Raw genomic sequence first — 13,740 nt, forward strand, 5'->3', positions numbered from 1 at the left:
ATATAATATATAACAGTAGTAATATATAATATATAACAGTAGTAATAATATAACAGTAGTAATATATATTATATAACAGTAGTAATATATATTATATAACAGTAGTAATATATATTATATAACAGTAGTAATATATAATATATAACAGTAGTAATATATAATATATAACAGTAGTAATATATATTATATAACAGTAGTAATATATAATATATAACAGTAGTAATATATAATATATAACAGTAGTAATATATAATATATAACAGTAGTAATATATATTATATAACAGTAGTAATATATAATATATAACAGTAGTAATATATAATATATGACAGTAGTAATAATACATTGATACAACATAATCCTGGGGCACATACAACATTGCAAAGATAGTCACTAATTTGTTCACTCAAATTCCAGATACAAGAGTCAGTAAACACGTGTCCCCTAACCTACCCTGGCTAATGACCTCGCCTGGATAATGTTGTCTGACAGCATGACAGTGAAGTGATAACGTTTGGTAAACAAAGATAGACCCCAGCTCTGCGTCTAAAACATGCTGTATGGTCCTTGTGCTGTATTGAATCCTCATACTAAAGGACATGAAACATCACGACTTCAGCAGGAGGCTACTGGTGCTCTCTGTCCTTTCAACTATCTTTGATTCTCTTAATGCGGTCGAAGTCTGTTCCAACACTATTCTGCCAGGATCTAAAGGTGATGTTTTTCAACCTTCCATCTGCAGGGTCTCTAAATGATTTTAGAAGTATCTGTTGTGTCTCCACAGTACAGCAAACTGTCTGATGTTATGTAAGAGCTTGGGAATTGTCAGGGCTCGGAAAAAAAACATTTTTGTAAACCTCATCGTAGATATTGCCATTTGCCGTTTAATAGATACGTTACGCAAATTCAAATCATTTTAAATGTAAAGCAAACAAATTATGATCTAAAGCCTGTCTGCACCGTGTTAAACCAGATGGTTATAATGGAGACAGCATGATCTGTCTGCACTGTGTTAAACCAGGCGGTTATAATGGAGATAGCATGATCTGTCTGCACCGTGTTAAACCAGATGGTTATAATGGAGATAGCATGATCTGTCTGCACTGTGTTAAACCAGGTGGTTATAATGGAGATAGCATGATCTGTCTGCACTGTGTTAAACCAGGTGGTTATAATGGAGATAGCATGATCTGTCTGCACCGTGTTAAACCAGATGGTTATAATGGAGATAGCATGATCTGTCTTCACCGTGTTAAACCAGGCGGTTATAATGGAGATAGCATGATCTGTCTGCACCATGTTAAACCAGGTGGTTAATTTTTATTTTAAAATATTTTATTTAACCGTTATTTAACTAGGCAAGTCAGTTAAGAACAAATTATTATTTACAATGACGGTCTACAACGGCCAAACCCGGACGACGCAGGACCACTTGTACGCTGCCCTATGGGACTCCCAGTCACGGCCTGTTGTGATACAGCCTGGTTAATGGAGATAGCATGCCTCGGTTGCTGTTTTGTTGTTTCACTACAACAGTAGCTTGTTTCCTACAGAAACCATGATGTTACAAGTAAACAATGTGTTTTTATTTTATTTTACTACAACAGTAGCTTGTTTCCTACAGAGACCCTGCTGGTATTAAACAATAACCATGTGTTGAAATAGTACCGTCACTTCCATCTCCTTTATTGGGGTGACAGCCTTAAGACATGGTTGGTATGAGAGGCTGCTACTGCTGTAGTGTTGTGCAGTATTAACACGGTGTTGGCTGTGTAGGTTGGACTATAACTGACACCCTTAGACAGTAGAGGTAATACTTATTTGGGGATTTTAGGAGGAGTATACTGTATGTCATGAGTAATTTATACACAAGGAAATGTTTCATTTTGTTTTGCGTGCTATTGCCAGCGCCAGAGAAGTGGCCACTATGACTGTCTGGCTGACTGTCTGTATTGAAACAGCTGCTTCACAATAGAGGAGTTTATTTAGATAAGACCCATCCCAAACAGCAGTGTCTATATGGACTGAGAAAGAACGGCTATGGTTTGTCTTGAAGTCAGTGAACCTGTAAACCAGGCACAGACAAGCCAAGGCCCTACTGAGTCAGGTTTCCTCAGGTCAAATGGGACCCTTTCAGCCCACTGAACAAACCTCTGTCTCTATTGTCGGGTCTCTTCTCTCTGTAGTTTGCTTGACATATTTATTACGTTGTCATAAAATGGGTTATATGCTTTTCTTCCCCTCGTTGTGATTGGTCCCTGAGTTCATAGGAGGCCATTTTGAAATGTATAAAAGCATCAACGTTTTTTTTTTTTTAAACCTTGAAGGCCAAAAGCCGAAATACATTGGTTTTACGTGCAACAATAAAGAAGCTTTTTTTTAAATTAACTTCCGTTGGCCTCCCAAGAGTTGCTGAATCTCATCTTAACATTTCTTCCTCTCCTAACAGGAGACCTGGGTGAAGGGGGAGGCGAGGGAGACCAAGGACGGCTGGGAAAGACCGGCCCACCAGGACTACTAGGTTCCTCCTTATATATTTTTTATTGGTTTAATATTCAAATACATGAATCATTGAGGAATTAAAAGGAAGTGGTATAAAAGCCAGAGAGTTGATTCAACTTTCTGGCATGTTCTACTGATCCTTTTTTATATCGTTTTTAAATTGTTGTCTTGACGGTTTTAAACAGAGTATCTAAACAGAGTTTGTTAAGTGTCTAAGTGAACTGAGGTGTTTTGTGTACTCCCACGCGTAGTGGTTTAAAGTACTTAAGTAAAAATACTTTAAAGTACTACTTATGTCGTTTTGGGGGTATCTGTACTTTACTATTTATAATTTTGACAACTTTAACTTTTATTTCACTCACTTCCTGAAGAAAATTTAACTCCATAAATTTTCCCTGACACCCAAAAGTACTCGTTACATTTTTTATGCTTAGCAGGACAGGAAAATGGTCCAATTCACACACTTATCAAGAAAATATCCATAGTCATTCCCACTTCCTCTGATCTGGCAGACTCTCTAAAGACAAATGCTTTGTTTTTCTATTAAGGTATCTTTACTTTTACTCAAGTATGACAAATTTTCCACCACTGCCCACCGCAGAGTAAGTCCCCAGAGTTCAAGGTATGTAAACCTCCTCAGTTGAAGGTAAATGCCAGAGCGTCTGCTAAATGACTTAAATGTAAATGTATATAAGCACTCAATACTCTAGACTCAAAAGCAGAACAGACTAGCTATCCCCCCAGTCTTTCTAGATTCAGAAGCAGCACGGTGTGTCTGACTCTGACGTGAATGAGGTCTGATTGGCACCGGCAGTGAGCTGAGTTACAATGGAGTAGCCTGGGCCAGACCAGCCAGCCTCCGTGAGCCTGACTCTCTGCTCTTCCTTGAAGGAAGTCACATCAGAGCAGACGTGTTAATTGCTGCTGCAGTATGGCGGCCAGTGGTCGGCGGGAGCACCATATATGTTCTGTGGGACGTAGGAGACAGGGAGGCAGAGCCAGGCGCTAAATGAACTTCTGGCTGGCCTCTTTCACAAACACACACCTCTATCATCGGACCAACAGACAGCGACAAATGCCAGCAAGGACCGTTGGGAGTCATTTCCCCCCCAAAAAAGAAGGAACAAAGCAAACTTGTTGACTTGTTTTTTCAACTTCACCCCACAGTGTTTAACAAAACTAACCATGTTGGTTTCCTGTATAGGTTTGTTGTTAGGTTGGATGTTCACCATTTTTTTTAACCTTTATTTAACTAGGCAAGTCAGTTAAGAACAAATTCTTATTTTCAATGACGGCCTAGGAACAGTGGGTTAACTGCCTGTTCAGAGGCAGAATGACAGATTTGTACCTCTGGGATTTGAACTTGCAACCTTTCGGTTACTAGTCCAACGCTCCAACCACTAGGCTACCCTGCCGCCCCACCATAACTTAATGCTTTATAAATCCATTACATGACAGTACAGTAAATACTCAGCTTGATCAGTTTCCTTTACAGGTAATTTACTAAGAGATGTTAGAGTAACTTTAAAATGTAAATGGGGCTTAAAGAGGGTTACTAACCATCAAAGTGAGTTTAAAGTATCCACTGCACATACTACTGCCGTTGATTAAGCTAAGATTGACTGAAGCCAAATTTGTAATTGCCTTTAATTTTACATTGCATGAAAGGGTCACTAAACTGAAATGCATCACAAATGGTGCCACATTTTCCTTAAATAATACAATACTTTTGATGGGACCCATACGGCTCTGGTCCAAAGCAGTGCACTGTGTAGGTATTTGGGAATAGGGTGTCATTTGTGCCACTACACTAAAGTTCTCTCAGAACCTTTCCTGAGCATCAGCTGCTGGTGCCTTCAGCACCTGGGAGAAGGAGAGTCATTAGACACCGGTTGGCCTTTGAAAAGGGGGAAGTGAAATGAGAGAATGACATCTTGAACTTCTGACTGCCGGTTAAACTTAGCAATATCAGTGAGAAAATCAGACCTGTATCGGTAGTGTATAATTAATCAATAATCAAACCTGTATCGGTAGTGGATAATTAATCAATAATCAGACCTGTATCGGTAGTGGATAATTAATCAATAATCAGACCTGTATCGGTAGTGGATAATTAATCAATAATCAGACCTGAATCGGTAGTGGATAATTAATCAATAATCAGACCTGTATCGGTAGTGTATAATTAATCAATAATCAGACCTGAATCGGTAGTGGATAATTAATCAATAATCAGACCTGTATCGGTAGTGTATAATTAATCAATAATCAGACCTGAATCGGTAGTGTATAATTAATCAATAATCAGACCTGTATCGGTAGTGTATAATTAATCAATAATCAGACCTGTATCGGTAGTGGATAATTAATCAATAATCAGACCTGTATCGGTAGTGGATAATTAATCAATAATCAGACCTGTATCGGTAGTGGATAATTAATCAATAATCAGACCTGTATCGGTAGTGGATAATTAATCAATAATTAGTCCTGTATCGGTAGTGGATAATTAATCAATAATTAGTCCTGTATCGGTAGTGGATAATTAATCAATAATCAGAACTGTATCGGTAGTGGATAATTAATCAATAATTAGTCCTGTATCGGTAGTGGATAATTAATCAATAAGGTGCACGAGGCAGTGCAGTATCACGACTCCAGTCACAGCAGGTAAATGGTATTGTTCGGCTCGATGCGATAAGCCACTGCCTTGTGTGTCTTATTGCTTTTATTAAAATTCTTACCAACGTATTTAAAATAACAATGGTCACATATTTTCAATAAAAAAACGTTATTTGGATAAGTCATTACATAGAATTGAATGATTCCACCAGAATAATCTGGATGTTAGTTATTTTAGTCATGTTGCTACAGACGTGACCCTGTTGTAAATGATTTTTGCATAGTTGCTATGCAACAGGACTGGTCATCCGTTCCCGTCACTTGCTTTAGATAGCTAACCAACTTCGGCTAACTCAGTCACGTCAAAACATTGAACCTTTAATAACAGTACACAAACTGCATTTTCGTTTGTTTGAGCTTCTTTTTTTCTTGGCATTTACTTGGATATGTCCACGATACTGACGTTGATGTGTGATTTCGACTGTCTCAGAAAAAGTTGTCTGGTCTCGTCTGGGCACCGTTCACCGTATGGTACTACAGAGATCTAAATTCAAAAGTTGAACACTGTTTCCCGAGGTCTGACAGGCAGACAGCGAGGCTTATATTATCCCCCGCTGTACCAAACTAAATGCTAGGTTGGAAGCAAGGGGAAATCATGTACGAGTTGGGATAAATACAAGAAATGATTCGGCCAGCAACACGATCATCATAGTCTTATGGAGGCGCAGGGATACTTTTCAGAGGGAAGCGTTATCAGGCAATGGTGTGTCTGTGACCGCCAATACAAGACGGCTCGTCCAATCAGCATCCAGGATCCAAACAACCAGTTTTATAATGACTGTTCCAGACTAAATCAAACAATCTCTTCACGTTCAGCCTATCATTTGAAATGTCCCACCTGCTAGAATATGAAAGCAGACACCATAATGATGATGTTCCATGTTGAGAAATGTTTCCGTGTGTTAAGATCTTTCCTTTAAAAAAAAAAAAAATGTTGTATTCAGTCAGTTGAAATTACGCTGAAATTATTGCCCTGAAAAATGATGATGACTAAAATACTTGAGCTGTACATATGCTAGGTTGAACAAAACCCCAAAGTCGGTCTAATTTGGCAAAACACCATGAGATCTCACAACCTGGAGAAAAAAACCAACGCTTTATACAATCTGTGAAGATACAAAATAATTACAATTCAATCAAAATGGACATGGCTGAAATACATTGTGAAAAACAATATTGACTGGTGCTAGGCTACAGGCTGGTACAGGCTTTTGGGAAGGGGGTCCTGCATCAGTTATTATTTCAACTACTATCCATTTGCAGCTGAGTATTTCCTGAGGAAATGCTCCTTTTGATCCTGGCAGAGCGGCTCTGGCATAAAAAGCAGATGTCCTAATCCGTCTCTCTCAATTCAATTCAAGGGCTTTATTGGCATGAGACAAATATGTTAACATTGCCAAAGCAAGTGAAGTAGATAATAAACAAAAGTGAAATAAACAATCAAAATTAACAGTAAAAAGTTCCAAAAGAATAAAGACATTTCAAATGTCATATTATGTCTATATACAGTGTTGTAATGATGTGCAAATAGCTAAAGTATAAAAGGGAAAATAAATAAACATAAATATGGGTTGTATTTACAATGGCGTTTGTTCTTCACTGGTTGCCCTTTTCTTGTGGCAACAGGTCACACATCTTGCTGCTGTGATGGCACACTGTGGTATTTCACCCAGGAGATATGGGAGTTTATCAAAATTGGGTTTGTTTTTCAAATTCTTTGTGGATCTGTGTAATCTGAGGGAAATATGTGTCTCTAAAATGGTTATACATTTGGCAGGAGGTTAGGAAGTGCAGCTCAGTTTCCATCTCATTTTGTGGGCAGTGAGCACATAGCCTGTCTTCTCTTGAGAGCCAGGTCTGTCTACGGCGGCCTGTTTCAATAGCAAGGCTATGCTCACTGAGTCTGTACATAGTCAAAGCTTTCCTTAAATTTGGGTCAGTCACAGTGGTCAGGTATTCTGCCACTGTGAACTCTCTGTTTAGGGCCAAATAGCATTCTAGTTTGCACTGTTTATTTCCATGTGTCAAGTAATTATCTTTTTGTTTTCTCACGATTTGGTTGGGTCTAATTTGGTTGGGTCTCTCTCTCCCCCTAGCTCTCTCTCTCTCTCTCTCTACCCCCTCTTCCTCTCCCCCTCTTTCTCTTTCTCCAACCTCTCCCCCCTCTCACTCTCCCCCTTTCTCCCCCCCTCTCAGTCTCCCCCTCTCTCCCCTTTCTCTCTCTCTCTCTCTCTCTCTCTCTCTCTCTCTCTCTCTCTCTCTCTCCCATTTTTCTCCACCCTCTCTCCCTCCCCATTCACTCTCCCCCCTCTCACTCTCCCCCTCCTTCTCTCTCCCCCTTTCTCTCTCCCCCTCTCCCTCCTCTCTTTCTGGCCTTTAGTTTCTCTCTTTAAATTCCATCAGTAGCCTAACTGCCATGCAAACCATAAGAAAACAGCAATAAAGAAACAGACCTAAAAAAAACCTCTCTCTACCTATTTACAATTTCCTTTTGGTCTGGCAGTTCACCAGTCTTCTCCTACACTCTGTCTCAGGTCTGGCAGTTCACCAGTCTTCTCCTACCCTCTGTCTCAGGTCTGGCAGTTCACCAGTCTTCTCCTACCCTCTGTCTCAGGTCTGGCAGTTCACCAGTCTTCTCCTACCCTCTGTCTCAGGTCTGGCAGTTCACCAGTCTTCTCCTACCCTCTGTCTCAGGTCTGGCAGTTCACCAGTCTTCTCCTACCCTCTGTCTCAGGTCTGGCAGTTCACCAGTCTTCTCCTACCCTCTGTCTCAGGTCTGGCAGTTCACCAGTCTTCTCCTACCCTCTGTCTCAGGTCTGACAGTTCACCAGTCTTCTCCTACCCTCTGTCTCAGGTCTGGCAGTTCACCAGTCTTCTCCTACCCTCTGTCTCAGGTCTGACAGTTCACCAGTCTTCTCCTACCCTCTGTCTCAGGTCTGGCAGTTCACCAGTCTTCTCCTACCCTCTGTCTCAGGTCTGGCAGTTCACCAGTCTTCTCCTACCCTCTGTCTCAGGTCTGGCAGTTCACCAGTCTTCTCCTACCCTCTGTCTCAGGTCTGGCAGTTCACCAGTCTTCTCCTACCCTCTGTCTCAGGTCTGGCAGTTCACCAGTCTTCTCCTCCTCCCCTCTGTCTCAGGTCTGGCAGTTCACCAGTCTTCTCCTACCCTCTGTCTCAGGTCTGGCAGTTCACCAGTCTTCTCCTCCCCTCTGTCTCAGGTCTGGCAGTTCACCAGTCTTCTCCTACCCTCTGTCTCAGGTCTGGCAGTTCACCAGTCTTCTCCTACCCTCTGTCTCAGGTCTGGCAGTTCACCAGTCTTCTCCTACCCTCTGTCTCAGGTCTGGCAGTTCACCAGTCTTCTCCTACCCTCTGTCTCCAGGTCTGGCAGTTCACCAGTCTTCTCCTACCCTCTGTCTCAGGTCTGGCAGTTCACCAGTCTTCTCCTACCCTCTGTCTCCAGGTCTGACAGTTCACCAGTCGTCTCCTACCCTCTGTCTCAGGTCTGGCAGTTCACCAGTCTTCTCCTACCCTCTGTCTCAGGTCTGACAGGGGAGCTCGGAGATAAAGGAGAGCAGGGCCGGACGGGGAAGTTGGGTCCTGCTGGAGACAAAGGTAATCATTTAGTAATCAGACTGAGAAATATTCTGCTTACGGAGAAGAAAACTGTTCTGGCTGCATCTCAGGCCAATGATACAGAGGCCGTGGCTCTACTGGCACCCTATTCAGCCATAGGACTGGTTAAAAGTAGTGCACTACTACCCATAGGACTGGTTAAAAGTAGTGCACTACTACCCATAGGACTGGTTAAAAGTAGTGCACTACTACCCATAGGACTGGTTAAAAGTAGTGCACTACTACCCATAGGACTGGTTAAAAGTAGTGCACTACTACCCATAGGACTGGTTAAAAGTAGTGCACTATACAGGGAATAGGGGTGCCATTTAGGGCTTAGCCACAGAGACACACTGCCAGACCCAAACTACCTGGGTGAGACCTTCATCAAGTTTGTTTTACATAAACAGGTACTTGTTTAGTTTTTATCCAATGTATTCAGCCCCTCTTCCCATTGAACCCTTCAATTCGGGTTGTAGATGCATCTGTTAGACAGACCTGGGTTCAAATACTATTTGAAATCTTTCCATTCTTTGATCATTTGCTCTTGCCTGGCCTGCCTGTAGTATCAGACAGACAGGGGTTACAGTGCTCTAGCCTGGCCTGTAGTATCAGACAGACAGGGGTTACAGTGCTCTAGCCTGGCCTGCCTGTAGTATCAGACAGACAGGGGTTACAGTGCTCTAGCCTGCCTGTAGTATCAGACAGACAGGGGATACAGTGCTCTTGCCTGGCCTGCCTGTAGTGTCAGACAGACAGGGGATACAGTGCTCTAGCCTGGCCTGTAGTGTCAGACAGACAGGGGATACAGTACTCTAGCCTGGCCTGTAGTATCAGACAGACAGGGGTTACAGTGCTCTTGCCTGGCCTGCCTGTAGTGTCAGACAGACAGGGGATACAGTGCTCTTGCCTGGCCTGCCTGTAGTATCAGACAGTGTTGGGACTATTCAATAGTTCTATTTAGCCAGGCAAGCTCAATCAAGCACAGATAAAGGATTTGTATAGCTGCCTTTGTGCCCTTGAGCAAGGCACTTAACCCCCCACAACAGCTCCCCACGTGCCCAGTGTGGCAACCCCACCCTCCTATAAAAAAAAACAGTATGCGTGTGTGTGTGTGTGTGTGTGTCTTTCTGAGGGGTTACATCAGAAGTCAAAGTTCCATTGGACCTCGTGTGCAATTGACCAATAAAGTGATGCTACTGTTAATAGTATTTAGTATTTGTCACGGCCGTTGAATGAAGAGGACCAAGGTGCAGCGTGTTGAGCGTACATGTGATTTTTTATTAGAAAAGACGCTGAACAAAACAATAAACACTACCAAATAAACACTACCAAACAAACACTACCAAACAAACACTGCCAAACAAACACTGCCAAACAAACACTGCCAAACAAACACTGCCAAACAAACACTGCCAAACAAACACTGCCAAACAAACCATGACGCTAAAGGCTATGTGCCATAAACAAAGTCAACTTCCCACAAAGACAGGTGGGAAAAAGGGCTACCTAAGTATGGTTCTCAATCAGAGACAACGATAGACAGCTGTCCCTGATTGAGAACCCTACCCGGCCAAAACATAGAAATACAAATAATAGAACGAAGAATACCCACATCACACCCTGACCAAGCCAAAACAGAGACATAAACAGGATGTCTAAGGTCAGGGCGTGACAGTATTAGTAGCAAATAGTATTTGAACTCAGGTCTGCTAGTAGAGAATTATTTTCCACGGTAGTCAATGTGAACAGCTTGGAAGGGACTCATATTTAGGTGTCGGGAACATGTTTACTGAGAGCTCAACCATTATGTCCTCCTTGAAACCCTGTGTACATCCCAAATGCCGTCTATTCCCTATATAGTGCATTACTTTCTATCAGAGCCTGGTCAACAGTAGTGCACTACTTTCTATCAGAGCCTGGTCAACAGTAGTGCACTACTTTCTATCAGAGCCTGGTCAACAGTAGTGCACTACTTTCTATCAGAGCCTGGTTAACAGTAGTGCACTACTTTCTATCAGAACCTGGTCAACAGTAGTGCACTACTTTCTACCAGAGCCTGGTTAACAGTAGTGCACTACTTTCTATCAGAGCCTGGTTAACAGTAGTGCACTACTTTCTATCAGAACCTGGTCAACAGTAGTGCACTACTTTCTATCAGAGCCTGGTTAACAGTAGTGCACTACTTTCTATCAGAGCCTGGTTAACAGTAGTGCACTACTTTCTATCAGAGCCTGGTTAACAGTAGTGCACTACTTTCTACCAGAGCCTGGTTAACAGTAGTGCACTACTTTCTACCAGAGCCTGGTTAACAGTAGTGCACTACTTTCTATCAGAGCCTGGTTAACAGTAGTGCACTACTTTCTATCAGAACCTGGTCAACAGTAGTGCACTACTTTCTATCAGAGCCTGGTTAACAGTAGTGCACTACTTTCTATCAGAGCCTGGTTAACAGTAGTGCACTACTTTCTATCAGAGCCTGGTTAACAGTAGTGCACTACTTTCCATCAGAGCCTGTTTAACAATAGTGCACTACTTTCTATCAGAACCTGGTTAACAGTAGTGCACTACTTTCTATCAGAGCCTGGTTAACAGTAGTGTACTACTTTCTATCAGAGCCTGGTTAACAGTAGTGCACTACTTTCTATCAGAGCCTGGTTAACAGTAGTGCACTACTTTCTATCAGAGCCTGGTTAACAGTAGTGCACTACTTTCTATCAGAGCCTGGTTAACAGTAGTGCACTACTTTCTATCAGAACCTGGTCATGATAGTGCACTACTTTCTATCAAAACCTGGTTAACAGTAGTGCACTACTTTCTATCAAAGCCTGGTTAACAGTAGTGCACTACTTTCTATCAGAGCCTGGTTAACAGTAGTGCACTACTTTCTATCAGAGCCTGGTTAACAGTAGTGCACCTCCATGAAACTGGTTAACAATAGATCACACTACTTTCTATCAGAACCTGGTTAACAGTAGTGCACTACTTTCTATCAGAGCCTGGTTAACAGTAGTGCACTACTTTCTATCAGAGCCTGGTTAACAATAGTGCACTATACAGGGAATAAGGTGTCATTTGTGATGCAGCCCCTCTCGGAAGTAACATGTATGTAAACCTCAAGGCCTCATCAAGAGTCTGGTCAATCCAGTCTGAAATGCTTTGACAGACCTACAGAAAGAGTCTGGTCAATCCCTGTCTGAAATGCTTTGACAGAGCTGAAAGAGTCTGGTCAATCCCTGTCTGAAATGCTTTGACAGAGCCACAGAAAGTCTGGTCAATCCTGTCTGTAATGCTTTGACAGAGCTACAGAAAAGTCTGGTCAATCCTGTCTGAAATGCTTTGACAGACCTACAGAAAGAGTCTGGTCAATCCTGTCTGAAATGCTTTGACAGAGCTACAGAAAGAGTCTGGTCAATCCTGTCTGAAATGCTTTGACAGACCTACAGAAAGAGTCTGGTCAATCCTGTCTGTAATGCTTTGACAGAGCTACAGAAAGAGTCTGGTCAATCCTGTCTGTAATGCTTTGCCAGCTCTACAGAAATCCAGACCTCACTTAGCAGGCACATAATGACACAATCAATTTAGTAGGTTAAGTCTTAACAATAATCAAAACATTTCCATATTTGGGTTATATAAAACACAATGCTGGTACTATTGTCCCAGGTAACTGTGGGAAAATAAAGGGTATTTCATGAAGCTGTATCAAGTCAAGAGAAAAGCCTTCAAATCAATCTCAGAGAAAATCTCAGATCCTTCAGCTATTTTGTGACACGATAATGTGACACCTACACATTATTGCCCTCCGGTTCCAACTGTCATAAACACAACCTGTGTTGTGTTGGTAATCTACTTACTTCCCCTAATTTATAAACTGCCAGTTAGGGGATAAAACACCTAGTGTAGAGAGAGGTTGATTCACCTTCCTGTCAGTTAGGAGATAAAACACCTAGTGTAGAGAGAGGTTGATTTTCCTTCCTGTCAGTTAGGAGGTAAAACACCTAGTGTAGGGAGAGGTTGATTCTCCTTCCTGTCAGTTAGGAGGTAAAACACCTAGTGTAGGGGGAGGTTGATTCTCCTTCCTGTCAGTTAGGAGGTAAAACACCTAGTGTAGGGAGAGGTTGATTCCCCTTCCTGTCAGTTAGGAGGTAAAACACCTAGTGTAGAGAGAGGTTGATTTTCCTTCCTATCAGTTAGGAGGTAAAACACCTAGTGTAGGGAGAGGTTGATTCTCCTTCCTGTCAGTTAGGAGGTAAAACACCTAGTGTAGAGAGGTTGATTCACCTTCCTGTCAGTTAGGAGGTAAAACACCTAGTGTAGAGAGGTTGATTCTCCTTCCTGTCAGTCCTTCCTGTCAGTTAGGGGATAAAACACCTAGTGTAGAGAGGTTGATTCACCTTCCTGTTATTTAGGAGGAAAACCACCTAGTGTATGGAGAGGTTGATTCTCCTTCCTGTCAGTTAGGAGGTAAAACACCTAGTGTAGGGGGAGGTTGATTCACCTTCCTGTCAGTTAGGAGGTAAAACACCTAGTGTAGAGAGAGGTTGATTCTCCTTCCTGTCAGTTAGGAGGTAAAACACCTAGTGTAGGGGGAGGTTGATTCTCCTTCCTGTCAGTTAGGAGATAAAACACCTAGTGTAGAGAGGTTGATTCTCCTTCCTGTCAGTTAGGAGGTAAAACACCTAGTGTAGAGAGGTTGATTCTCCTTCCTGTCAGTTAGGAGGTAAAACACCTAGTGTAGGGGAGGTTGATTCACTTCCTGTCAGTTAGGAGGTAAAACACCTAGTGTAGAGAGGTTGATTCTCCTTCCTGTCAGTTAGGAGGTAAAACACCTAGTGTAGGGAGGTTGATTCTCCTTCCTGCCAGTTAGGGGATAAAACACCTAGTGTAGAGAGGTTGATTCTCCTTCCTGTCAGTTAGGAGGTAAAACACCTAGTGTAGGGAGAGG

The 13,740-nt window shown here is 42.1% G+C and overlaps 1 long non-coding RNA gene across 1 annotated transcript; it reads left to right on the forward strand.

Annotated features, from left to right (window-relative positions):
* The first annotated feature begins 568 nt into the window (after positions 1-568).
* LOC135521030 (uncharacterized) lies at positions 569-8,909 on the forward strand. Its single transcript, XR_010452483.1, has 3 exons — positions 569-714; positions 2,450-2,521; positions 8,724-8,909. It is a non-coding gene; the product is annotated as an uncharacterized LOC135521030 (long non-coding RNA).
* Positions 8,910-13,740: the final 4,831 nt, after the last annotated feature.

This window comes from Oncorhynchus masou, chromosome 29 (genome assembly GCF_036934945.1).
Source record: "Oncorhynchus masou masou isolate Uvic2021 chromosome 29, UVic_Omas_1.1, whole genome shotgun sequence".
Lineage (NCBI taxonomy): Eukaryota > Metazoa > Chordata > Actinopteri > Salmoniformes > Salmonidae > Oncorhynchus > Oncorhynchus masou.